Here is a 27215-nt window from a genome sequence, read left to right as displayed (position 1 = left end):
CTAGCCATTGTAACTCCAGTCCCATGGGATCTGACACCTATACCAGGCATGTGCATGGCTCACAGACACATATGCAGGCAAAACACACATATGTTTAAAATCAATCAATAAATTTTTGAAACATTACAGAAAAACTGAGGAAGGTTGGATCAAGCACCCATGTTATAAACCATGGGTTGTAAAAGACTTTCATAACACACTCTGGAATATTCTTCCTTCTCATGTTAAACATGAAAATGCTTAGAAGAAAGTATCCAAAAGGTTAAGAGACATCCGAGGCCTCCTGCAAGTGACATAGCTGAGGCTCATCCTCATGCTTCTTGTTCTTTTTATTATGTCGAATAGCTCTTCTCCCCATGCCCATAAGCATCTCAGCTCCATGCCTTATTCACAGTGCTTGGACTACTGTGAATTGAAGACTTGGAGTTGAGAAAATATGCTTAGAAATAGACCAAGTACTTACAAATCAATTGCCTTTCTTTTTTTCTAGCCCAGCAAATAGTTACTCCGTACTGCCAGGACACCGTCATATCATTGGATTTTAGAATGTTTCCTAATGTTTTTGTGTTTTAAGTCTAAAGAAATGAACTTCATGCTTAAGCCTGGTTTTCTTCTGTGGTGACAAGTTTGGGGAGGAATCATGTCATATCTTAGAGTTCTAAGCAGGACTTTTCCCTTTTTGCAGGCCACTCACTATATGGAAACTCACTTCATCTCTATACTTATGTCAGAGAAGTCATTTGGTGTCTACTTTGGGGGTGTGTATTGATGGGAGTCTTCCAAGAATGGTCAACAAAATTAATTGCACAACATCTCTCTTGCACACTAGTAAAAGTCAATGGGAAAATGTACATTACTTTGTAGAAATTGCCTTCACTGTCATCTTTTCAAAAGGGCTTTTATTTTAACAAATGTGGCACATATCCAATTATTTAATGGCCTCCTCCACTTAAAAAATCTACAGAGGTGGATGTCCTAGGCTAGATTCTCTATTTCATTTTTCTCGTTGTGTTATGCGAGGTTCAAACCCTCTAGACAAACATTTAAGAAAGCACTCAGATGCCCGTGCCTCTAGGCAGTGCAAACATATTACAAACACCAGGCCTCTCCTGGAAGAAGAGACGGTGGAGCGCTTACCTACCTGGCCATGCAGATGGATCAAAGCGTAAAGAGCACAAAACCCCCAAAGCAGAGAATTTTGTATGATATAGCATTACTAAGAAAATCTTTAAAATATTGTTACAGAAATGTTTCTTTGGGAATGTTAAGTTGGTGAGGAATAAATGGGATGGATTGAAGTGAGAGACAGAAAGGACAAATACCAGGCTCCTTGTTGGTAAAAGTTGAGTAGCATGTCCCAAACCTCTAGTGTAGAGAAAGCAAGGTTTACATTGTCTGCTGTTTAGATGCTATCTTTCTCTGAATGCGTCCACCTTAGAAAGCACACACATACATTCACCGGAGCTGGTGACTTGGTGCTGCCTGGCTTCTATTTAGATGGATGTATCATGTTTTTACTGTTTGAACGCTCTTGTAAATAGTGCTTGCTCCTTTTTCTTACATTCCCTAACCCCTTCAAAGCATTGCATGTCTCCTGCTGATCCCATTGAAAGGCATTCTTCCTCAAGTCAAGTGAAATCCACATCACAGAGGAAGACTATGAGATAACCTTTCTCTGTGGGACATTAGAATCTCCCAATTATTTCCTATGGTATCCCGGGAGGAAGATCAACTTGATGGTTTCTCCAAAGTCATCTGTTTCCTGCTCAATGAATTCTGTTGTGGAGACTTTGAATGAAGAACAGAGGTTGGAGTATCGTGGAGGCAGGAAAAGGAAGTTTTTTTCATGTGAGACAGGTTTTAAAGTTTGGTCAGTGGAAAAAAAAATCAGCCAAGTACCTTAGCGAACCAGCTGTGACCATAGCAGGGTCATAGTATGCACAGACTTACTTTTTCATTTTCAAAAACTCAAAAGAAATGCTCATTCCTTCCACCTTCAGAAAGATTAATGTATATGATTTATTATCATTCATATCAAAGAAATCATGGCTTCTGTCCCTGTGCATGTCTTTGCTAGTTCAAGTAATTGTAGTGACTTGGCATTCCACGGCTTTAGTTGGGTTCCCTCACAGAGCTGACACGAGTCAGTGATTTCTGTCCCCTTCCCGTGTTGCTGGGAGAACTGCCAAGAAAGCTATGAGCAACCAAGGGAGCTATAGAGAAACATGCTGTGGGGCCCAGAATGGAGTGAGAGGTAACCAGGGTTCAGGAGCCAGGTTTCCCCAGAGAGAGACAAAAAGAAAACAAACAAAAGGAAGAGACAGGTCTAAACAGGCTCCCCAAACAGGGCCTCTTTGCTGTAAGAATGGAGCCTTAAATTTCATAAAGCTCAAGGAAGGGAAGAAGCCTGGAGTTAAACAGTCTTTGCAATGCAGATGAAGAATTATTAACTAAGCACACATACAGTGAATGTCTTTAGGCACTACATGAACTAAAATATGTTCCCAAACCTGTCTATCAGCATAGATATTAATATTACTCTCCCAAATCACAAAGGTCCCACAAAAAACTCCAGAAAGCAGAGGGAAGCTCTGCAACAAAGAATCACGGGGGCTCAAAATGCCTCTACCCGGGGTTGCTTTTCTGAAGCATGTGGCAGGGAGTTGAGTGACCTAGTAAAATCCATTATCAAAACTCCAGGAGCTATGACTCCAGTTGCTTGTTCAGAACAGGAATTTGACTTCTTCCTAAGCTGCACACTTTAAATCCAAACAAACTTGAGCACCAATAGCAGGATGGAAGCTGGTCTCGCCAGCTCCACTCCTATAACAATAAGAAACTGAATTCTTTCTACCCTATTTACAGCTTTTAAGTTTGGCTGGCTCCATCAGAGCTTCCATGAAGATTCTCATATTCCTGGCAAGAATCTGATCTAACCTTGAAATCAGTATGGAACATTCATTTTATCCTGAGAAATCCTCAATTCTCAGACCCCCCCAAACACACACACACACACACACACACAGAGAGAGAGAGAGAGAGAGAGAGAGAGAGAGAGAGAGAGAGAGAGAGATTCTGGTCCCACGGGCAGCTGGCCTCATAATATTGCCTACCTGTACATCAGAGATACCAGGTCACCTCTCAGGTCAGTGACAATACTTCTGAGATAAGGAACTCTGGTACCTGATCCCAGCAGGTGGCCATGAACCACTGACCTGGTGGACCTGCTACCCTACCTCGCCCACCTTCAACCCAAGTCAGAGTGGCCCTTGGTCCTTAGAAATGGGAAAAACAGGAAGAAGCAAACATGACATAAAATAAGCCCAGCCTGGAAACTTATTAGTCCCAGCTTCCAAACTGGAAGTTGTCAAATATCCCTTGCCCCTCCCCAAAATGTTTACTTCATGAAAACCAAGAGGACATGTAAACAAACAGTACAGACATCAGAGCCAGAAGGCCACCTTAGGGATAATGTGGTCCAGCATTTGTATCTTTCATATGGGGACACTGAGGCCCACAGTGGCAACGAGATTTAAACTCTGAAGAATCATGATGACCAAGATGAAGTGTGAACCAAGGTTGAGTGAGGGACAGAGAAAGATAGCGAAGAGAGAGAAAAATAAAGAAGGAGGAAAGGAAGGAAGGGAAGAGGACACTATTCAAATTCCAGCAAAGGGAGTTGTGAGCAGGAATTCATATTAGAGGACAAATAAATGATTCTGTAAGTCTCACATTCACTACACTCAAGTGGCCAAATATCATTGCTATTTCCACGGGACTCATAGGTACCTAAAGCATGGTAGGGAAATTTGCCATCATCGGAGTCAAATTGTATATGGTAGTTGAGAGGACAGACTTTGGTTGGAGTCAAGTAAATCAATCTTTGGAGTCCTGCCTCTACTATTTACTAGATGATCCTTCTCCAGCAGTTCTCAACAGAAAGAAATGCCCCAGAGAACATTTTACAACATCTGAAAATATTTCTGATTGCCACGAGCAGTGAAGCATCTAATTGGTAGAGTACATGGAGGTTGCTGAACTCCTTACGATGCATAGCCCTGCAATAGGACTCAACATGTTAGTGGTGCCAAGGCTAAGAAAGTCAGCATTAGACAAATGTCCCAACCACTGTACACTTCAATTTCTTCATTTGTGACTTAGAAATGACAGTACTCTCTAAAGATCATTAAATATGCTGAAATATATAAAATAAATACCCCATTAATTATTGGGTATTATTACTATTAAACACCCTCAACTCCTTATCCCACAGTTAATCTTGCTTCCCCCCCCCCCCAAGCATAGCTCCTTGAACTGACTGTTTATAATGAAAATCTCTACTTTGCTTATTCTCCCTTGGACCATTCCTAAAAGTCACCAGTGGCACAATTGCTAGTTCTGTTTTCATCTAATTTAACCTACCATCAACATTTTGAACCTAGAGGATGGTTCTGTGGTCAAAAGTACTTGCTGCTCTTGGCAGAAGAACCAGGTTTGATTCCCAGCATCTACATGGTGGTTTAATACTTTCCAAACTCCAGTTGCATGGAATCAGGTGCCCTCTTTTGATCTGATACCCTCTTCTGAGCTCCACAGGTACCAAGCCCTCACATACAGGTAAGGTATTTGCACAAATAAAATAAATAAATAAATTTAAACAAAAAAGAAATGTCATTTTACTCTCTCTTAAAAAGGAGAAAACGAAACATTTTGGTATAACTTTCAAGATACCAATTCTTTGATTATCCCCCTACCTTTATGGACCAAGTTTCCCTTCTTGTTTGCTTAAAAAGGAGAAGAACTTGGCCTGATTTGTTTTTTGAAAGAGTGACTAAATTACTATTTAGAATGAGAATTAAATGAGATGATATGTATAAGGTGCTTAGCAGACATTAAACAATCAATGGTCATCCATTGCTACCATACCACAATTGTTATTATCAATGTTCCTGACACTATTATTCTCTCTTACTGGGTCTAAGCCTTTTGAATTAGGAGTAATATGTTCTTTGTGATGAAGTCTCTTGTATAGATATATGCCTGGCCGTCGGTGATGCACATCTTTAATCCCAGCATTCGGGAGGCAGATATCTGATTTCAAGGCCAGCCTGGTCTATACAGTGAGTTCCAGGACAGCCAGTGTTACACAGAAAAACCCTGTCCCAACCACCCCAAGCAAAAGAATAGGATATATATATATATATATATATATATATATATATATATATATATATATATATATATATATTGTCCAGAAAATAGTTTTCCATGGGCAGGAGTAGTTGATAAGAACATGAGAGAATGAGACTGGAGGAGAGCCTTAAGAAAGAAGCATGTAAAGTGAAGCTTAACTGGGGTGGGGGTGGCTAGAGGCTCATGGGACTAGGGTTCTAGAAGGGAGTTACACACTAGCCATTTGAACTCCCTTTTTTATTAAAAAAATGGGACCATAAAATGGAGGGAGTAACCATGTGTACCCATTAATCATGCCAATACATTCCCCCCTGGGTTTGGAGGAGAAATTGGAAGATAGCCAGATGCTACCAAGAATAATGCTTATCTATTGTAACTGACAAAATGCATAACATAATTTCACTTTTCTTATAATACTAGATTAATAATATTTTATTCATCTTGAACTTTGAGCAATTTTTTACACTTATCAGTTCCTATAGACAGCTGTATAAATTTACAAATGGAATTTATATTACCCTGAGAATAAAGCCCCTTGGGTGATAGGCATTAGAAAAAGTAAAGAAATCAAATTTTATTATAAAACTTGTGAAATTCAATAAATCCATTAGGTGTTGATGATCTAATAACATAATTTCTCAGTATTTTGAGTGAGAATGCAGTAATTATCAAATGGGATCTTTGATCCAAGTTTCTTTTTACCACTGAAAATAGAATATCTAGTATTTATAATCATTCAAGCCATTAACCACTGCCAACTATGGCATTACACTATGGCCTCTTCCTTTTCCTCTCACTACTCACATACAAAAATTTGACAAGTTGCACCATGACTTTGAAGTACTAGTAACTAAAACCCATGCAATTCTAGTTAGTCCTTGGCCATCTAAATCCTACATCTTTGGTTACTTGTTATACATCTTATCCACAGTAAACAACCTGCTCTCCAGATGGGTCAGCCTATCTGCACATTGCTAGATGGTTCCTGCCCAAGGACAGAGAAAAACATCATAATCTGTCTTACAAAGTGGAAGACATGAACCCACAAATCCAAAGTATTCATTTTGAAAGGAATAACAATTAGACCTGCTGGTGTAATTCAATGCTGGAACACTTTTCTAGCACTTTCTAGTCTCTAGGGGTTGGGGTGGAGAGAAATTTTAGTAATAGTCTTTCAAATTGGCATTCATTTTCCCTTACTTGAAGTTTGAACTTGCCAGTCAAGTCAAAATTGTTCTAAATATTAACTTAATTTCTAGATGTCCTTAACTTTTAGAGGGCCTTGTATTTAAGCCTTCCAGAGGTGTTTAATATACAAGTGATATAAAGACCTCCATGATTTTCTAATTTCTACTGTTATTTGTCAAAGATCTTTCAATGTCCATATGGGCTCATAGGATACCAAGGCTCCCAAAAGAAATGTTGATAAATTCTTCAAGTGAAAGTTGTAATTTTTTCTAGCTCTTAGTTAGTTTAGGTTTCCTTATTGTTGTGAAGAAACACCATGACAATCACAACTCTTATAAAGAAAACCATTTAATTGGGGCTGGCTTACAGTTTTAGAGGTTTAGTCCGTTATCATCATGGCAGAAAGCATGCTGGTAGCATGCAAGCAAACATAGTGTTGGAGACATAGCTGAGAGTTCTACATCCCAATCCTCAAGCAGCAAGAAGAGAGAGCAAGACTTGAGGCCTACCTTGAGCTTCTGAAACTTTAAAGTCCACCCCCTGTGGACTCCAACAAGCCTGCACCTCCTAATAATGTCACTCCCTATAAACCTATTTTGTGGGGGGGAGGGCATCTTCATTCAATCTACCACAGTGACCCAGCTGCCTGAGCCTTCTGAGCCTTCTGAGCCTCCTATTCATGCCAAATGAGCTCCTATCCTAGTAATCCCATCTGTGATCCAAATGTATCCAGACATAACTTATTCTCTCTCTCTCTCTCTCTCTCTCTCTCTCTCTCTCTCTCTCTCTCTCTCTCTCTCTCTCTCTCTCTCTCTCTCTCTCTCCCCCCTCCTGCTTCCCAATGTCCTTATTAGGGGTGGGATATAGGGCCTTAGGTATGCTGGGAAAGAGCTCTACCCACGAACTTCAAGTCTTCCTCTTGATTGAAGTGTCCACAGAGACAAAACTTTTCTGTCAGAGCTAAAAAGAGATGATCTTTGATAGCTCTTTCACCGCCACCATCCTCACTCAATGATAAATGTAACACATACCATGAACTTAGCCATTTTTACCAGAATAAATAAAGCTTTTACTTTGTCAAACATTGTCCTAGGTATATAGACTCTTGTCATTTCTAATGCGCTATAAGTGTCAGGCATTTACCCTTTAAAGGAATTCAGTTCAGTGGTGTTTAGTATATTCACAAGACTGTGCACCTGTTGTCACCAGAATTCCAGTTATAGCATCACCTCATCTCATTTTAATTTTCCTTGCAGCTTTTAAGTAGTCTTTTTTTTTATTTTAAACTCCTTTTACAGATGACGCAACTACAGTTTGCAGGTATCAAATAACTTGGCAAATTCCCACAGCATATAAGCGATGAAGCTGAGCATCAAAGACAGATGTCTCTGATTCCCAAACTCATACAACACCCCTTTCCTAATTTCCTCTGTCTCTCATTTGTGCCGTGAAATAATTCTTGTTAATAATGATTCAAAAGGGGACATTTGTTGTGTCTCATGTTCATTTCTTGGACTCTTTTACTTTGTCCCCAAAGAGACTGGTGGATTCTGTTGTGGTTGCTGCTGTTGTTGTTGTTGTTGCTGTTCTTCATAACCACTCATGTCTGGACCACATAGTATCATATAGCATACAGGGCCCCTGATGAAAATCTCTCTCAGATGATGATATGGATTTGCATTAAATGTCTAAAAGGTGTGATTTTGTTAGTCTGTTTTGGATTTTTGAGACAGTGTCTCAGTCAGTAGCCTAGGCTGCCCTTGAACCAAGGCAAGCTTCTTCCTTCAGCATAGTTAAGTGCTAAAGTTATAGGAATGAACTGCCACACTGCAATGGAGATTTAGGAAACCTCTGTTTGATAGATCTTTCCAACCATACTTTCAGTCCCTAGTACATCATTATTCAGTATAATGATAAGAACAACATTTTGGCACTGAACATATATATATATATATATGTGTGTGTGTGTGTGTATGTATGTATGTATATATGTATGTATGTATGTATATATGTATATATAGTGTTGTGTGATGCTTTATTTAACAACTAAATCCAAAATATTGTAGCATGTAATCACTTTAAAAATTATTACTTGAGATAATTTTATATAATTTGTGTTCATGTTGTCTTTTAAGTCTCTTGTGTGTTCATGCAAGTAATTTTTATTCCATTTTATTTCTATTTATTTAAAATTATTCCTTTTATTTTATATTATAGTATAGGTATCTCATTTCTCCTTTCCTGAAGACAGCGATATCTGGTGCTTAAAAGAAATCTCACACTGGCTCAAAACTGAGAAATAGACAGTTATTTATTTAGGGTGAAAAGTACAAACTAGGACTTTCTGCTTGAACGATGGATAGGGAACAAGGGGAGCAGAGAGAAGAAGGGGACGGATGCACTTCGGCATCTGGGTAAAAAGTCTATGAGGCCATGCCCCAGTAGGCAGGTAAACCTTCCTGCAGCACCTCTCCTTTTTGTTTAAATAACAGAGTTCTAAACCTAATACAAAATTATATACAATAAGAACAAATATCCTATTCTAACTAGCTTAAGTCTTATATAATAAATAACTTGGCCAAGTCATGGGAGAAAAGTAACTACATTTATCTAGTCTTCAACCCCATCGAAGATCCGAGAAGGGAAATAATGTTACTTGAGTGAGTAGGAAGTGCAATTAAGCAACTTCCAAAACGTACAACAAAGGACAGAGACAACTGGATACCTGGACAATCACCCAAAGTCTCATTTGCAACACTCAGGCAGCCAACTTTGGCTAAGGCCTAGAATAACTGACAAACTATTTTTAAAGGCAAGAAATTTTTCAAAACCATCTTACCCTGTCTTGGCAAGATTTGACAGTCCTGCTTATCCATTTTTGGATACTATGTATTTTGTCAGTGGTTGAGGTATGGGCAATTCCTTGCCCAAAGGCCAGTTTTGCCAAGAAGAAAAAAAAGCTCCAAGTGGAGTGTCTTTGGTGCTCAACATTCTCTGGGAATAGATCGGTGTTGTCAGGAGCAATTGTGTCTCACTTTAACAGAACTATAAGTTATTTAAATGCCATGTTTTATAGCTCTTTGAAGTGGTTGAAGACCATATCTATGCAGAATATAATCTCTATGTATCTAAAGAACCTGATTAGTCTAACTATAAGTATGACAAACATAGATGGCTATTAATTCTTAATACTTATATAACTTAAAGGCTAAGACAATAAACAACCGTGCAATAAATGAGGACAATGACCTCCAAATGTAAACAATTTATAAGTATCTTGATCAAAGGTAGAAACATATACTGCAATATGGTAAATATATATATATATATAAATGTTTTAAACGGAGGTAGAAGCTCATGTGTACAATATTTAATATTATGTAACTTTGTATCACTATACAAGAATCTATACCAATGTAATTGTCTATAAATAATAACTCACAAACCAATCTATTATCCCATCCAATTTTCCTTTTTTTTTTCAAAAAGATCCCTGAGCTTATAAAATTCCTCCCCCAACCCTCAACCATATACCAATTATAATCAACCCCTAAGTGATGTCCCTAAGATTCTGGCCCATGAAGCAGCTCGGAAATCCGCCCGAGAGGCATGGAGTTTAAATCCACGTGGGCGCCAAGTGAAGACAGCGATATTGGGCACTTAAAAGAAACCTCACACTGGCTCAGAACTGAAAGATAGAAAGTTATTTATTTAGGGGGAAAACTTACAAACTGGGATTTTCTGCTTAAACAATGGATGGAGATTGGATCCTAAACAAGAAGAAAGAGCTAATAGGAAGAAGTGGGGCAGAGAGAAGGGGCTGGACATGCTTTGGTAAATGTCTATGAGGCCACGCCCCATATACCTATTGAGGCAGGTAAATCTTCCTGCAGCACTTTCCTTTCTTTCTTCCATGCCCTCCCATATACCATACACAGACTTGTGTGTATTATTAAAGTTTGAAGTTTTTTTTGAGAGATAGTTTGAGCTTAGATATTTAAGTTCTGGTCTGGTTACCCCATGCACTGTGCTAATTATATAATTGGTCATTTAAAAACTGTAAGCCTCCTTTTCCTCAGCTGGGAAATACCAACAATAATGGCCTACACATCACAGGATTGTTATGATGTCTAAATTGAATGTACATGGTAAATGTCCCTCAAACAGCTTAATAGATGGCAGGTAGTAGCATCAGAGAGTGTATAAAAGGTGCATGATAGAGAATCCACTGTTACATGGCCTAGGCTGCCTTCCCACAAGGCAAATTTTATATATTAAAAAAACCTATTTATTAGGGAAGTACCTGCCTTGTAATATACCAATCAAATTAAATTGTTCTACAAATTCTTGCCAGTTTAATCAACTAAAAGCATAAAGACCACTTTTGGCATTAAATACCAGACTGCCTTTCTCAAAAGCAGTCATGTCATTTTTCCATCTTTAAGAATTACCAGTGATTCCCGGTTGTCATCAAACAGCAAAACTCCCCTTGGCCTGGAGTATACATAGCAAGGCTAGGAGTAACACAATGTCAATGTCAGCCAGGGTATGACCTGCCTAACTAGGCCAAGTCATCCTGCTAGAGAAATGTGGCTGAGCAGAAGCAAAGGCCCAAATGTAGTTGAGATGATAACCCATGCACTACTGAGAGTCAGGAGATTGGGGACAAGATCTCAAATAGGACACAGGCAGGTTATCAGTTTAAGATTGACATGGGCATGGTAAACAGTGAGCAGAGGTGCAAATAGGGGCTGTTGCTACATACTGTAAAAGCAAGGAAACCCAAATTTGATGATCAGTAGTTGTCCTTAAACACTTAAAATTAGTGTGATACTTTGCTAAGGACTTGACTATTAATTGCTTTATCTAGTCAGTAGTTTGCTTATTTAGTTAGTACTGTGATCATTTACATTTAAAAGGGGGAGACAGGGTTTAAGCTGCAACATTATAAAGCTAGGCTGCAATCCCAGATCTGTCTAGTTCAAACATACATGCACCCAAACATCAGAATGCCTCCCCAAACGCAATGCTGCTAGTAACTAAAGAATACACACTTAGCCACTTGAACACAAGAATAAAATTGTCTCAGCAATAAAACTGACTTGTCACTTGACCAGATAACTGTTGAAGTGATCGTCTTCCTTGTTTTCTACTATGTGATGCCGGCAGTGTTATCAATTAAGACTTTCAGGGAAAGGCTAAGAAATCCTCTGAGCTGCATTGGAACAGATTTCTTCAGCAATTTGCTTTAGGATTTGATTCTTTCGCTGCTACTAAGGTTACTTTGCCCTATACATGCATCTTGAAATTTTTGTCTTGATAACTTCCCATAGTCTAAAGTTTCAGTGGTCACAAGCAATGTAATGGTTTCTATCACTATACCTTTATCTACGAGAGATGATGCAACAAGCTGGAGGAGGTGGCTTTTTCTTCCACTGAGAACTCATGCTGAAAAAGCGACAGCAATTTCTTTAAGAGATGATGTCACACTTTACAAGGATGGAGTTTGCTTTCTACAGCAAAAGGACCAGAAAGAAATAGGTAACTGAGGAAGACAGTATTAAGTGGCAGCCTCTGTTGGAAACTGTCTGGGTCCCTTTGGAGGACAGAGAAAGCTGAGGTACCTCAGAATGCTTTCTACTCTCTAGTGGTCAATGAGAGAAGGAAATAATGGTAGTATAAACTATGCCCATTTTTACAGTAGATACAATACTAAATTAACATTCAACCAAGATAGATTTCTTGAGACTTGAGCTACAATGGCGACTGTGTTTCTGATCAAGGATACTGTAATGAATGAATTATAAATAGAATCAGTAACGTATCATGTTATCAAAGGTACAACAATTATGTTGGAACTATAATAATTATGAACAATTTAGTCATGTGCCTCATGGTGGGCATAGAAGTACTCTACTAATGATTATTAAAGAGACCTCTGATGTATTGTGTTTATAATATGTATCTAAGATGCTCCCCACAATAGACAAGGCAATACATACTGAGTAAACATTTCATTTACAATTTGTTTTACAAAATTCAGGGTTGGATTCTAAGAGGAGAATGGCAGGGGGCAAAGGAAAATGTAGAGCTCAATAAAAATCAATTAAAAAAAGAGTGACTGTGACTTTGAAGATCTTAGTTCTCAGCACTTAAATTGAGCTCCTCACTACTGCATCTTACTCCAGCTCCAGGGAATCCAATACTTTCTTCATACCTCTACAGATATATGCACACATGTATACACTCTAGCCATGCACCACACATATACAACAGAGGGGGCAAGGATTTCCCAAAAAGGACTTCAATAGTACAAGAAATAATCTCAAGAATTGACAGGATTATATGGATTTAAGAATCTTGTATATAGCAAAGGAAACAATGGCTAGAGTGAAGAGAAAACCTATAGAATGGAAAAATTCTTTGACAAATATACATTGGACTATGGATTAGTATCCAGTATATATAAAGAACTGCAAAAGTTAAGCATACAAGGAAATAAATCCAATCAATAATTGAACTAAAGAACTAAATACACATTTTTCAAAAGGGTTACAAATAAATGCCATCTTTATTCATTGGGTAAATGCAAATTGAAACTTCTTCAAGAATCTATCTAACATCACAATAACTTCCACCAAGAAAACAAATCTTAACAAATACTGATGCTGAATCCTTATTTCCTGCATGTGGGTGTATAAACTTCTACAGCTACTATATAAATAAGTATGGAGATTGCTTTTCAAAAAAATGAAAACATAAATAAAATATAAATAGTCATACAACGCATGCCTACATATTTGGAGAACTTTAAGGCCACATACCACATGGACATCCTTGTTTATTGCTACACTTTTCACAATAATCAAGAAATAGAACTATCCTTGATATACACTAATGTGAATGGATAGAGAAAATATGGTACATATACACAATGAAATTTTATACAGCCATAAAGAAAAATGAAATTATGCCATTTTCAGGAAAATGGATGCAGCTAGAAAACATTTCATTAAGTGAACTATGCCACTAAGAAGGAATTACTGTATATCTCCACTCATGTGTGCTATAGGAATTCCTATTGCCAGTAGCCTTTAAATTAGCTGCCCACTTGGGCATGTCCTCTTATACTATTTGTGCCAATGCTCCTGGCAGCGCCCATGTATTCCAGAGAGAATGTTGAACACCAAAGACACTCCACTCGAAGTTTGTTTTCTTTTTTTGGCATGATTGGCCTTTGCTACTGATAAGGTACACAGTATCTGGAAATGGATAAGCAGGACACAAGGAAAAAGACTGTCAAATCTTGCCAAGACAGAGTTAGACAGTTTTGAAATTTTTTCTGCCTCTGAAAATGGTCTGTCAGTTATACTAGGCCTTAGCCAAAGTTGGTTGCTCCAACGTTGCAAATGAGACTTTGGGTGATTACCCAGGTAGCCAGTTGTCTGTCATTTGTTATACATTTTTGGAAGTTGCTTGATTGTACTTCCTGTTTACTCAAGTAATATTATTTCCCTTCTCAGATCTTTGATGGGGTTGAAGACTTGATAGTTGTAGGTACTTTCTTCTCATGACTTGGACAAGTTATTTATTAGACAAGACTTAAACTTAAACTCATTAGGATAGGATAATTATTGAAACATTTATCACATGCTTCTTGCTTGATATATTTGTTCTTATTTATATAATTTTGTATTAGGCTTAGAAATCTTTTATTTAAACAAAAGGGGAAGGTGCTGTGGGAATTTTTACTGCCAGTAGCCTTTAAGTTACCTACCCACTTGGGCGTGGCCTCTTATACTGTTTATGCTGATGTAAAGTGTGCATCCAGCCTCTTTTCTAGCTGTGGGATTGGGTTGCTATTCTTGTTTCAGCAGAGGATTGTGACTTGTAAGTCTACCCCTAAATAAATAACCCTCTATTACTCTCAATTCTGAGCTACTGTGGGATTTCTTTTAAGTGTCCTTCTTCACATGTGTGTAATAGATGTATGTGTGTATATGTGTGTGTGTTATGTGTGTGTAACTATATCTATGTACCTGTGTGTAGTATATTTATATGTATCTATAAGTCACAAAACTGGAAAGAGAATCATTAGAAGGGGAAGACATCTTAAGGAACATAGAAAATTGAGAGACGGAGACAGAGACCGAGAGAGAGCAATGGAATACATGCAATAAGAAAATAGAAGGAGGGACTAACTGGGGCAGAGAAGAGCTGAAGGGAGGCACAGGTAGGCAGTAGGGAAAGGGAACCAAGCATAATGACACATATCTATTAAGGTAATGACGGTGGCACACATTACTTTGTATGCCAACATAAAATAAATTTAAAAATAAAGGTTTTTCCCCTTTGAGGATGTTATTGACCTAGAAAAAATGTTTATTATAGAATATTAATTTGGAATTATGAGAATCAAGTGTTTGGACAGCTGTCTTAGGGTTTCTTTCACTCTGATACAACACCATGGCCAAAAGCAACTTGGGGAGAAAAATGTTTTTTCAGCTTGAAACTTTCAGATCATACTCTACCACTGAAGGAAGCAGGACAGGAACCCAAGACAAGAACTTGGACACAGGAACTGAAGCAGAGGTCATGGAGGGTTGCTGCTTACTAGCTTTTTCCTCATGACTTTCTCAGCCTGCCTTCTTATAGAACCCAGAACCACCAGCCCAAGGGTGGCACTGCTCACATTGGCCTGGACTCTCTCACATCAACCATTAATCAAGAAAATGCACCATATATTTGCCTATAAACAAATCTTATAAGGTATTTTCTCAATTGAGAGTCTTCTTAAATTGCTCTAGCTTATGTCAAGTTAACGTAAAACTAGCCAACACAACATTTTTATATTAATAATCATGGTAGATAATTAATAATTTTTTAAAAATTAATACATAAGTCCCAAAATTACCAGTGGCTTTCATCATAAGAGGGGATTATGCATGCTGCCATGTTACTTACTGTGATGACAATGGACTAAACCTCTGAAACTGTAAGCCATCCCCAATTAAATGTTTTCATTTATAGAAGTCGCTGTGGTCATTGTGTCTCTTCACAACAGTAGAAGTCCTAACTTCTACTAAGACAGAGGGAGTCACTTATAGGAGTAAACAATGACTCAAAGACAACTGCATCACATGATCCTGCCCCAGCATGGATGACAGCTCACAAAAGTCTGGGACCCTAGAGCACACTGCACAGCCTGCAAGTAACCCAACAGGTTGGAGAAAGTCCTTTCCCAGTGCATCAATCATTTTGAACATCTTCCAGGCCACTCAGCTTGTTTTTTCTTATTCCAGGGAACTAGTTTGGTCTCAGAACCTTCCTTGCAGCTTGGCTTGTGTGAGAGAGGCTGTCAACAGTGTTTATTGTTCACTCTTGGGAAGGAGGGTCCTAAAGAATCTGCTCAGTTCCAAGGACTTCCTGAAGTTTATTTTGATTTATTTACATTTTGTCTTAAAGAGTTTCCCTGCAGAAAGGAATGTTTCAATCATGGAGGAAACTGTTATCCAATAGAGCTAAAGTGTGGACATCAGGCACAGAGCTTATTTTTAGTATCAGGCATAAGAGTAAGAGAAGTAAGTTTAGGGTAGTGAGTTAGGATATGGAACAAGTTAAGGAAAAGCCCAGAGGAATTAAGGAGCTTCTTCTGGTGGCTACTATGATTGAAGCCTGCAAAACTGATACGTAGAGTAGTTGCAGTATTGCACTGATTCATATATCTCTCTGTGTTTCTCTCTCTCTCTCTCTCTCTCTCTCTCTCTCTCTCTCTCTCTCTCACACACACACACACACACCCCACACACATTAAATCACCACTATACTCAGGAAATACAACATTTACACAATATATAGGTCAAAAATCTGCATTCCAATTTCAATTTCACCCACTCCTCCCAGTGATACTCTATTAGCTGTGTTTTGTTTTTGTTTCATGGCTTAATCCAATGAAATACTGGGCGTTGCATTTAGTTTGTCAGTTTCTTAGATTTCTGTTCAGAAGCTAGAACAGCATTTCTCAACATGTGGGTCACAAACTCCTTTGGGGTGTCAAACTACACTTACACAGGGGTCACCTACGATCATCAGAAAAGACAGATATTTGGATTACAATTTGTACCAGTATCAAAATTACAAATTACAGTTATGAAGTAGCAACAAAATTAATTTTATGGTGAGGGGTCAGCACTGTATGAAGTAAAGGATCACAGCATTAGGGAGGTTGAGAACCCCTGCTCTAGAAGTTCTCAGATTCTACTTTTTCTTTTGTCTTTTATGACATTGAGACTTTTTTAAGAGTTCAGGTCAATATTTTGCAGATGTGTCTCAACTGGATTTGTACAATTTTTTCATCATAAATGGATTGTGATTAAACATCTTTTTCACCACAATGTCATGCTCTCATGAGGAGGAATAGAATGCCCTTTTCTCCACTAGTGGTGATGTTAATCATTCATTAGGATCGTGTCCAACATATTTCTCTATTGCAATGTTATCAGTAAAGCTCTGAATTTGTGTGAATATAGCCTGTTCAGGAGCAGCCTCTTTAGGCTGAAAGTATAAATTACTTGGTTCACTGCAGAACCTTGATTTGAAAAGGCATTATCCCTAATTAAAAGGGAAAAAAGAGAAGAGATTTATTTTAATAAAATAAGCTGGCACTAAGCTTCTTAGCCAAATTCATGAGCTATTCACATGACAAGGGACCTTATCTATAAGCGGTCCCTTATCCAAATTGTGAAATGCTTATGGATGACTATGTTTCAGTCTTTTTGGATGATTCTTGCCTTGGTCTAAGTTAGTTCCCTTACACATACGGTTTGATCAGTATACATGCTTATTTTTTTTTTTTACGTTTCTTTCTTTCTTTTTTTTTTCTCATGGTTTATTTTTTTTGTATTTAAAAATTTCCATCTCCTTCCCTCCTCCTCCCCCCTCCCTCCCCTCCTTCTCCCCCTTCCCTCCCCTCCCCTCCACCCATACCTCCCCTCCCTCCCTCTCAAGGCCAAGGAGCCATCAGGGTTCCCCACTCTATGCTAAGACCAAGGTCCTCCCAACTCCCCCCAGGTCCAGGAAGGTGATCGACCAAGCTGAGAAGGCTCCCACAGAGCCCGTCCATGAAGAACAATCAGAGCCCAGAGCCATTGTCCTTTGCTTCTCAGTCAGCCCACGCTGTTGGCCACACTCAGAGAGACGGGTTTGGTCGCATGATCCATCAGTCCCATTCCAACTGGAGTTGGTGATCTCCCATTAGTTCTGTCCCACCGTTTCCATGAGTGAACGCACCCCTCTCGTTCCTGACTTTCTCCCTCATGTTCTCGCTCCTTCTGCTCCTCATCGGGACCTTGGGAGCTCAGTCCAGTGCTCCAATGTGGGGCTCAGTCACCTTCCCCATCTGTCGCCAGCTGGAGGTTCCCACACGGTCCTGACTTTCTTTCTCATGTTCTCTCTCCTTCTGCTCCTCATCAGGACCTTGGGAGCTCAGTCCGGTGCTCCAAGGTGGGGCTCTGTCATTTTCTTCATCTATCGTCAGGTGGAGGTTCTATGGTGATATGCAAGAAATTCATCAGTATGGCTATAGGAACTGGCCTTTTCAGGCTCCCTCTCCTCAGCTGCCCAAGGAACTAACTGGGGGCGTCTCCCTGGAAACCTGGGAACCCCTCTAGGGTCAAGTCTCTTGACAACCCTCAGGTAGCTCCTTAAATTAAGATATATGCTTCCCTGCTCTCATATCCACCCTTCCTATATCCCAAGCACCCCATTCCTCCGAGCTCCCCCCGCTCTCCCCTTCACACTTTTCTCTCCCCATCTTCCCTTGGCCCAGTCTTGCCCAACCCTCAAGTTCCCAATTTTGCCTGGCGATCGTGTCTACTTCCAATATCCAGGAGGATTACTATATCTTTTTTGGGAGTTCACTTTCTTATTATCTTCTCAAGGATCCCAAACTTATAGGCTCGATGTCCTTTAATTATGGCTAGAAACCGAATATGAGTGAGTACATCCCATGTTCATCTTTATGGGTCTGGGTTACCTCACTCAGAATAGTGTTTTCTATTTCCATCCATTTGCCTGCAAAATTCAAGATGTCATTGTTTTTTACCGCTGAGTAGTATTCTAGCATGTATATATTCCACAGTTTCTTCATCCATTCTTCCACTGAAGGGCATCTAGGCTGTCTCCAGGATCTGGCTATTACAAGTAATGCTGCTATGAACATAGATGAGCATATGCTTTTGTTGTATGATTGGGCATCTCTTGGGTAGATTCCCAATAGTGGAATTGCTGGGTCCTGGGGTAGGTTGATCCCGAATTTCCTGAGAAACCACCACACTGCTTTCCAAAGTGGTTGCACAAGTTTGCATTCCCACCAGCAATGGATGAGTGTGCCCCTTACCCCACAACCTCTCCAGCAAAGGTTATTATTGGTGTTTTGGATTTTAGCCAATCTGACAGGTGTAAGATGATATCTCAAAGTTGTTTTGATTTGCATTTCCCTGATAGCTAGGGAGGTTGAGCATGACCTTAAGTGTCTTTTGGCCATTCGAACTTCTTCTGTTGAGAATTCTCTGTTCAGTTCAGCGCCCCATTTTTTAATTGGGTTAATTGGCATTTTACCGTCTAGTCTCTTGAGTTCCTTATATATTTTAGAGATCAGACCTTTGTCAGTTGCAGGGTTGGTGAAGATCTTTTCCCAGTCAGTAGGCTGCCTTTGTGTCTTAGTGACAATGTCCTTTGCTTTACAGAAGCTGCTCAACTTCAGGAGGTCCCATTTATTCAATGTTGCCCTTAAAGTCTGTGCAGCTGGGGTTATGCATAGGAAACGGTTCCCTGTGCCCATTTGTTGTAGAGTACTTCCCACTTTCTCCTCTATCAAGCTCAGTGTGTTCAAATTAATATTGAGGTCTTTAATCCATTTGGACTTGAGTTTTGTGCATGGTGATAGATATGGATCTACTTTCATTCTTCTACAGGTTGACATCCAGTTATGCCAGCACCATTTGTTGAAGATGCCCTCTTTCTTCCATTGTGTACTTTTGGCTCCTTTATCAAAAATCAGGTGTTCATAGGTTTGTGGTTTAAGATCCGGGTCTTCTATATGATTCCATTGGTCAACTTCTCTGTTTTTATGCCAATACCAAGCCGTTTTCAATACTGTAGCTTTGTAATAGAGTTTGAAGTCAGGGATGGTAATGCCTCCAGAAGTACCTTTATTGTATAAGATTTTTTTGGCTATCCTGGGTTTCTTGTTTTTCCATATAAAGTTGATTATTGTCCTCTCAATCTCTGTGAAGAATTTTAATGGGACCTTGATTGGGATTGCATTGAATCTATAGATTGCTTTTGGTAGAATTGCCATTTTTACTATGTTGATCCTCCCAATCCACGAGCAGGGGAGATCCTTCCATTTTCTGGTATCCTCTTCAATTTCTTTCTTCAAAGACTTAAAGTTCTTGTCAAATAAATCCTTCACTTCCTTGGTTAGAGATACTCCCAGATATCTTATGCTATTTGTGGCTATTGTGAAAGGTGATACTTCTCTGATTTCCCTCTCTGCTTCCTTATCCTTTGTGTATAGGAGGGCGACTGATTTTTTGGAGTTGATCTTGTATCCTGCCACGTTACTGAAGGAGTTTATCAGCTGTAGGAGTTCTTTGGTGGAGTTTTTGGGGTCGCTTATGTATACTATCATATCATCTGCAAATAATGAAAGTTTAACTTCTTCCTTTCCAAATTGAATCCCCTTGATTCCCTTATGTTGTCTTATTGCTATTGCTAGAACTTCAAGCACTATATTGAAGAGATAAGGAGAGAGTGGACAGCCTTGTCGTGTTCCTGAATTTAGTGGGATAGCCTTGAGTTTCTCTCCGTTTAATTTGATGTTAGCTGTCGGCTTGCTGTAAATAGCTTTTATTATATTTAGGAATGACCCTTGTATCCCTAAGCTCTCCAAGACCTTTATCATAAAAGGGTGCTGAATTTTGTCAAATGCTTTTTCAGCATCTAATGAGATGACCATATGGTTTTTTTCCTTCAGTTTGTTTATATGATGGATTACATTAATAGATTTTCGTATGTTGAACCAGCCCTGCATCTCTGGGATGAAGCCTACTTGATCGTAATGGATAATTTTTCTAATGTGTTCTTGGATTCGGTTTGCCAGTATTTTATTGAGGATTTTTGCGTCAATGTTCATGAGTGAGATTGGCCTGTAATTCTCTTTCTTGGTTGAGTCTTTGTGTGGTTTAGGTATCAGGGTAACTGTAGTTTCATAGAAGGAATTTGGCAGTGACTCTTGTGTTTCTATATTATGAAATACCTTAAGGAGTATAGGTATTAGGTCTTCTTGGAAGTTCTGGTAGAATTCCGCATTGAAACCATCTGGTCCTGGGCTCTTTTTGGTAGGGAGGTTTCTGATAACAGTTTCTAATTCTTCGCGACTAACAGGACGATTTAGAGCATTTACCTGGTCCTGGTTTAACTTTGGTATATGGTATTTATCTAAAAAACTGTCCATTTCTTTTACATTTTCCAATTTTGTGGCATACAGGCTTTTGTAGTAAGATCTAATGATTTTCTGAATTTCCTCTGTGTCTGTGGTTATGTCCCCCTTTTCATTTCTGATCTTGTTAATTTGCGTGTTCTCCCTCTGCCGTTTGATTAGTTTGGCTAAGGGTTTGTCAATCTTGTTGATTTTCTCCAAGAACCAGCTTCTTGTTTCATTGATTCTTTGGATTGTTTTCTGTGTTTCTATTTTGTTGATTTCTGCCCTCAATTTGATTATTTCCAGTCTTCTACTTCTCCTAGGTGAGTCTGCTTCTTTTCTTTCCAGAGCTTTCAGGTGTGCTGTTAAGTCACCAATGAGCGCTTTCTCCGTTTTCTTTAAGTGGGCACCTAGTGCTATGAACTTTCCTCTTAGCACTGCTTTCATTGTGTCCCATAGGTTTGAGTATGTTGTGTCTTTGTTTTCATTAAATTCAAGAAAGACTTTAATTTCTTTCTTTATTTCTTCCTTGACCCAGGTGTGGGTCAGTAGTTGACTGTTCAGTTTCCATGAGTTTGTGGGCTTTCTGGGGGTAGCATTGTTGTTGAATTCTAATTTTAATCCATGGTGATCCGATAAGACACAGGTGGTTACTAATATTTTTTTGTAACTGTGGAAGTTTGCTTTGTTACCAAGTATATGGTCAATTTTCGAAAAGGTTCCATGAGCTGCAGAGAAGAAGGTATATTCTTTCCTATTTGGGTGGAATGTTCTATAGATGTCTGTTAAGTCCATTTGGTTCATTACCTCCATTAAGTCTTTCAATTCTCTGTTAGGTTTCTGTCTGATTGACCTGTCCATTGGTGAGAGAGGAGTGTTGAAGTCTCCAACTATTAGTGTGTGTGGTTTGATGGCTGCCTTGAGTTCTAGAAGTGTTTCTTTTACATAAGTGGGAGCTTTTATATTAGGGGCATAGATATTCAGGATTGAGACTTCATTCTGATAGATTTTTCCTGTAATGAGTATAAAGTGTCCCTTTCCATCTCTTCTGATTGATTTTAGTTTGAAGTCAACTTTGTTGGAAATTAGTATGGCCACACCCGCTTGTTTCTTAGGGCCATTTGCTTGATAAACCTTTTCCCAACCCTTTACTCTGAGTAGATGTCTGTCTTTGTGGTTGAGGTGTGTTTCTTGTAAACAGCAAAATGTTGGATTCTGTTTTCGTATCCAGTCTGTTAGCCTGTGCCTTTTTATAGGTGAATTGAGTCCATTGATATTAAGTGATATTAATGACCAGTGCTTGTTAACTTCAGTCATTTTTAGTAGTAGAGTTTGTGTGTTTCCCTTCTTCTAGTTGTGCTGGTGAAGGGTCGCTAGATGCCTGAGTTATTGTCGGCGTTGTTGGACTCCTTGGTTTGTGATTTTCCTTCTATTACTTTCTGCAAGGCTGGATTTGTGGCTGCGTATTGTTTAAATCTGTTTTTGTCCTGGAATATCTTGTTTTCTCCATCAATGGTGAATGCAAGCTTTGCTGGGTATAATAGTCTAGGCTTGCATCCATGTTCCCTAAGTGTCTGTAGCACATCTATCCAAGCTCTTCTGGCTTTCATGGTTTCCATTGAGAAATCAGGTGTAATTCTGATAGGTTTCCCTTTATATGTTACTTGACCTTTTTCCTTTGCAGCTCTTAATATCTGTTCTTTATTCTGTATGTTTTGTGTTTTGATTATTATATGGCGTGGGGATGCTTTCTTTTGATCCAGTCTATTTGGTGTTCTGTAGGCTTCTTGTACCTTCATAGGAACATCCTTCTTTAGGTTGGGGAAGTTTTCTTCTATAATTTTGTTGAATATGTTTTCTGGGCCTATGAGTTGTAATTCTTCTCCTTCTTCTACCCCAATTATTCTTAGGTTTGGTCTTTTCATGGTGTCCCAGATTTCCTGAATGTTTTGTGTTAAGAATTTGTTAGATTTGTTTAGTTCTTTAATCTGTGAGTTTATTTCCTCTATAGTATCTTCAGAGTCCGAGATTCTTTCTTCCATCTCTTGTATTCGGTTGGAAATACTTGTCTCTGAAGTTTCTGTTCGTTTACTCAGAGTTTCCATTTCCAGTCGTCCCTCAGATTGTGTTTTCTTCAATACCTCCATTTCATTTATCAGGTCTTGTACTGTTTCCCTTACCTGTTTGATTGCTTTTTCTTGTTTTTCTTGTTTTTCTTGGGTATCTTTGAGAGATTTATTTATTTCGTCTACCTTTTTGTTTGTCATCTCCATTTCTTTATGGCAGTTTTTTACCTCCTGTTTAAGGTCCTCTATTATTTTCATAAAGTACTGTTTAATGTCGGTTTCTTCTATATCTTCTGGGGTAGGGTGTTCAATTCTTGTTGTTTCGGGATGTCTGGCTTGTGGTGATGTCATGTTGCCTCTCATGTTGTTGGAGGAGCTCCTGCATTGGCGCCTGCCCATCTCTTCCTTCAAAAGGAGCGCGGAGGTGTTTGGTGTCCAGTTCAGATGGAATGTCAGGGCACAGGATCAGGGATTCCAGGCAGCCCAGGGTCGCAGCCCAGACAAAAGGGCCAAGGTGGGGGCAGGGCGGGATGGAATACCACACAGCGAACCTGGCAGCACAATCTGAAGGAGCCCGCACCCCTCCACAGGAATCCTCAGACCTGCCTGGAGGCCAGAGTCTGACCCCTTTGGGTGGATGGCCTTAGAACTGGAGCAGGACACCCCAAAGAATGATGGATCCTCTGGCAGACTGTCAGGTCCCCTTGCAGGCCAAGCAGTTCTCAGACAAAGGCCTACCTTGCCCTGGGCAGTCAAATGAAGGAGGGGACCTCCCACCGGCCTAGGTGCACTCAATTCCAGGTCCCCAGAGCCCAAACAGGCTGAGCTGTGGGATTTTGTGGCCCCAAAGACGGGAGGATGAGGCAGGGGGAGGGGGGGAGGATTCTGGGTGCAAGCTGGGAAGGGACAGGGAGAGAGAGGCGGTATCCGGGGAGAATAACCCCTGCAGGAAGAGCAGGAAGTGTGCTGGTGGCAGGGGGAGTTGTGGAGAGTCGGTGGTCCCTCTCTGGGCAGCTGCCGGGTTCGGGCACTCACTCCTCACTCACCCCAAAGAATGATGGATCCTCCTGCAGACTGTCAGGTCCCCTTGCAGGCCGAGCAGCTCTCAAACAAAGGCCTACCTTGCTCCGGGCAGTCAAATGAAGGAGGGGACCTCCCACCGGCCTGGGTGCACTCAATTCCAGGTCCCCAGAGCCCAAACAGGCTGAGCTGTGGGATTTTGTGGCCCCAAAGACGGGAGGATGAGGCAGGGGGAGGGGGGGAGGATTCTGGGTGCAAGCTGGGAAGGGACAGGGAGAGAGAGGCGGTATCCGGGGAGAATAACCCCTGCAGGAAGAGTGTATACATGCTTATATTGTTAGAACTGGGCCTCGTGCCTAGGCTATAGTAGAAGCTCAAAGTCTATGGAATACATTTTTACCCAATTACAACTACTGTAATCATGAGTGAGAATCTAATCACACTAAGTGGGAAATATACTTGATCTTGTCAGCTCATACCAGCTGGAATGAATTTGCATGGGAAATGACAGAACTTTCGATTTTCATCCAGATCTTTGACTTTCTTCTTCAGGTGTTAGTTGGGGTTGTTCTGAAAAGGATAGCTTCTTTATGTTGAATTTAGGAGCTGTCCTAAGCAAACCAAGGATCAACCCTGTGCTTGTTAGGATTCCATTTGGCTGCAAATGACAGAAACCCCCAAATAACAGTGGGTTAAATACTAGAGCCGTTTATTCCTCTCTGATGTATGGTTCCTCACTTCTGGCCAAGGTAGCCTAACAAGAACCAGATTTACTCTCCTGCTGGAAACCAGGGGAAATCAGACCAAATGAAAACAAGAGCTTTCAGACTTTGGAAGTGAGGCAACAGCAACAACAAACAAAACACACAAGCAAAGAAAAAACAGTGGCCCCTGGAAGACAGGAGACAACAAAGGCAATCCCTGTAAGTTTTTCCAGCTTAGTGCCTGGAGGGCTTTCAGGCAAAGATATGGGGAAAGAATACCAAAGCTGAGTTTCACAGGTGAGGAGATAATCCTTGCTCAAAGTCCAGGGGCATCACAGCAGCTAAAATTTGCACAGCAAAGTCTTAAAGAGGAGAGGGCTATGTGAAAGAACATGAGATCTGTAGTAAGTCTCCATCGTATCTTTGATTGAGTACTAGGAAACGTGTGTGTAAGGAATCTAATCTAAAGCAAAGAAAGAGCCATCCAAAGGACCAGTAATAGCAGTCACAGTCTTCAGACACATCAGTGCTTCAGTGCTAAGCCAGAGTGGAAAAGTCTTTATTCACAGAGCATCATGGGATAGAGTACTCAAAAGGTCTTGTTTCTACAGTGGCGTCAAAATATCCTTAGATTCAAGGGTGTTCTAGACCTGGCTAATAAAACAAGTACAGAAATACTCTTTTTCCAAGTAATTTAACTGTTTCCCAGAAAAAAAAAAGTCCACGGATATTTATAGAAATACAAACTGTCCAGCAACAATCAAGATAAAATTCATATATAGCATTCAATAGAAAGCTGTCAGTCAAATAAGCTGAAAATACTGACGACACATGAGAAAAGTCAGTAAATCCAAACTTTTCTATAAGTAACAGATGACAGAATCAGTAGACAAATATTTAAAAATAATTAATATAAATGTTTTGCACATTTTCAAGATCCTAAAGGAAAGGGTGAACAGGTTAAGACATTAGAAAGGCCTAACTAGAGCTTGGAAAGACGAAGAATGCAATGTTGAGATGCTGTTCACCTCTACCTAGGCAGTTACATATTGAATGGCAGCCCCATAGGCTCTTTCTATCTTGTTACCACTCCATTTATGATTTTCAGATTGAGTTCAAAGTTATAGCTTAAATCGACACAACTTCATTGAAACAGGGCAAAAGACTAGAGAAAACAGGACCCCCTCCATTTAAAGACACATGCATTTTATGGTTTGTAAGTTTGTTTTCTATTACTGTGATGAAGCACTGACCAAAAACCTGCTTGGGAGGAAAGGACTTCATTATAAAATTCTCGAGTTACACTCTATCAAGGAGGAATTTCAAGTCAGGTACTCATGGCTGGAACCAAACTAGAATCCATGTCGGAATGCTGATTACTGACTTCTTCCCCATGACTTCCTCAGTCTGCTTTCGTAAATCATCCAGGACCATGAATCAAATGGTATAACCACACACAATAGACATTAATCATCAATTAAAACAATACCCCATAGCTTTGCCTGCAGGCTGATCTTATGGAAGCATTTTCTCAATTGGTGTTCCTTCTTCCCAGATGACTCTACCTTCTGCCAAGTTGACAGAGACTAATACATGTAACATCACTTTTTGCTTGCATTGCATAAGCCAAAACTTTAGTACCACTGTTGGCATTCATCTGAAAGTGAAGTCAGAAATTATAGTCTTGCTTTGCCCTTTCTACAAGAATAAAGACTATTCCTAGCAACAAGACTGTTTACACTCCAGAAAATGTCAGCATCACTCAAAAGCACCACAAAGTTATTATTAAGGGCCCCAGAAGAACTCTATGGAGAGACTGCAATCATAAAAATGTAGAACTCAGTCTCCTTAGAAAGAAAAAGAAGAAACTGTAAGTGGACAAATAGTGGGGAAATAGAAAGGGACTGGCTTCTATTCGTACTATCTGCAGCTATGTACGGAACATAGTCAAGGATGTTATAGAGAGATTCTGTTACAATATGAAGCGTTTTTACACTCAATTCCCCATCGATGCCATTTTTTCCCAGTAGAATGCATCTTTTGTTGAAATCCCAAATTTCTTGGGTGAAAAATACATCCTCGGGGTTTGGGTGAAAAATACATCCTCAGGGTTTGGGTGAATACAGATGCCACTTGTTTAGGATCTCAGGTACGGAAAGATGAGTTAATCCTTTGAAGGAAAAGATATTGAACTTGTTTCAAATTTAGCTGCCTACTTTGGTTCAGCAAACCACAATAATTAAGAACAAAGATATCAAAACATTTTGGGATAGTATCTATGTTTCTGAATAGGAAGAGGCTGCTCATTTGTTCCCAGCTGCTTAGACCCAAAATAACCACTCAGAAACTGTATGGCTTCTCTGACTTCACCTCCTTTTTCCCAGCATTCAGTTTACTTTTCCCCACCTAGCTCTGTTCCCCTAGAACTCTGCTATTGGCCCAAAGCAGTTCCGTTATTAACCAATGATATTCACAGCATACAAAGGGGAATCCCACATCACCTCCCCTTTTCTGTTTAAATGAAAAGGAAGACTTTAACATTAACATAGTAAAATTACA

The 27215-nt window shown here is 39.7% G+C and overlaps 1 pseudogene; it reads left to right on the top strand.

Annotated features, from left to right (window-relative positions):
- LOC119804379 overlaps positions 1 to 26948 on the top strand; it is a 31846-nt pseudogene extending 4898 nt beyond the window's left edge.
- The last annotated feature ends 267 nt before the right edge of the window (positions 26949 to 27215 follow it).

Source organism: Arvicola amphibius, chromosome X, assembly GCF_903992535.2.
Source record: "Arvicola amphibius chromosome X, mArvAmp1.2, whole genome shotgun sequence".
Taxonomy (NCBI): Eukaryota; Metazoa; Chordata; class Mammalia; order Rodentia; family Cricetidae; genus Arvicola; species Arvicola amphibius.
Note: the sequence above shows the minus strand (reverse complement) of the source record. Positions and strands in the feature narration are given on the sequence as shown.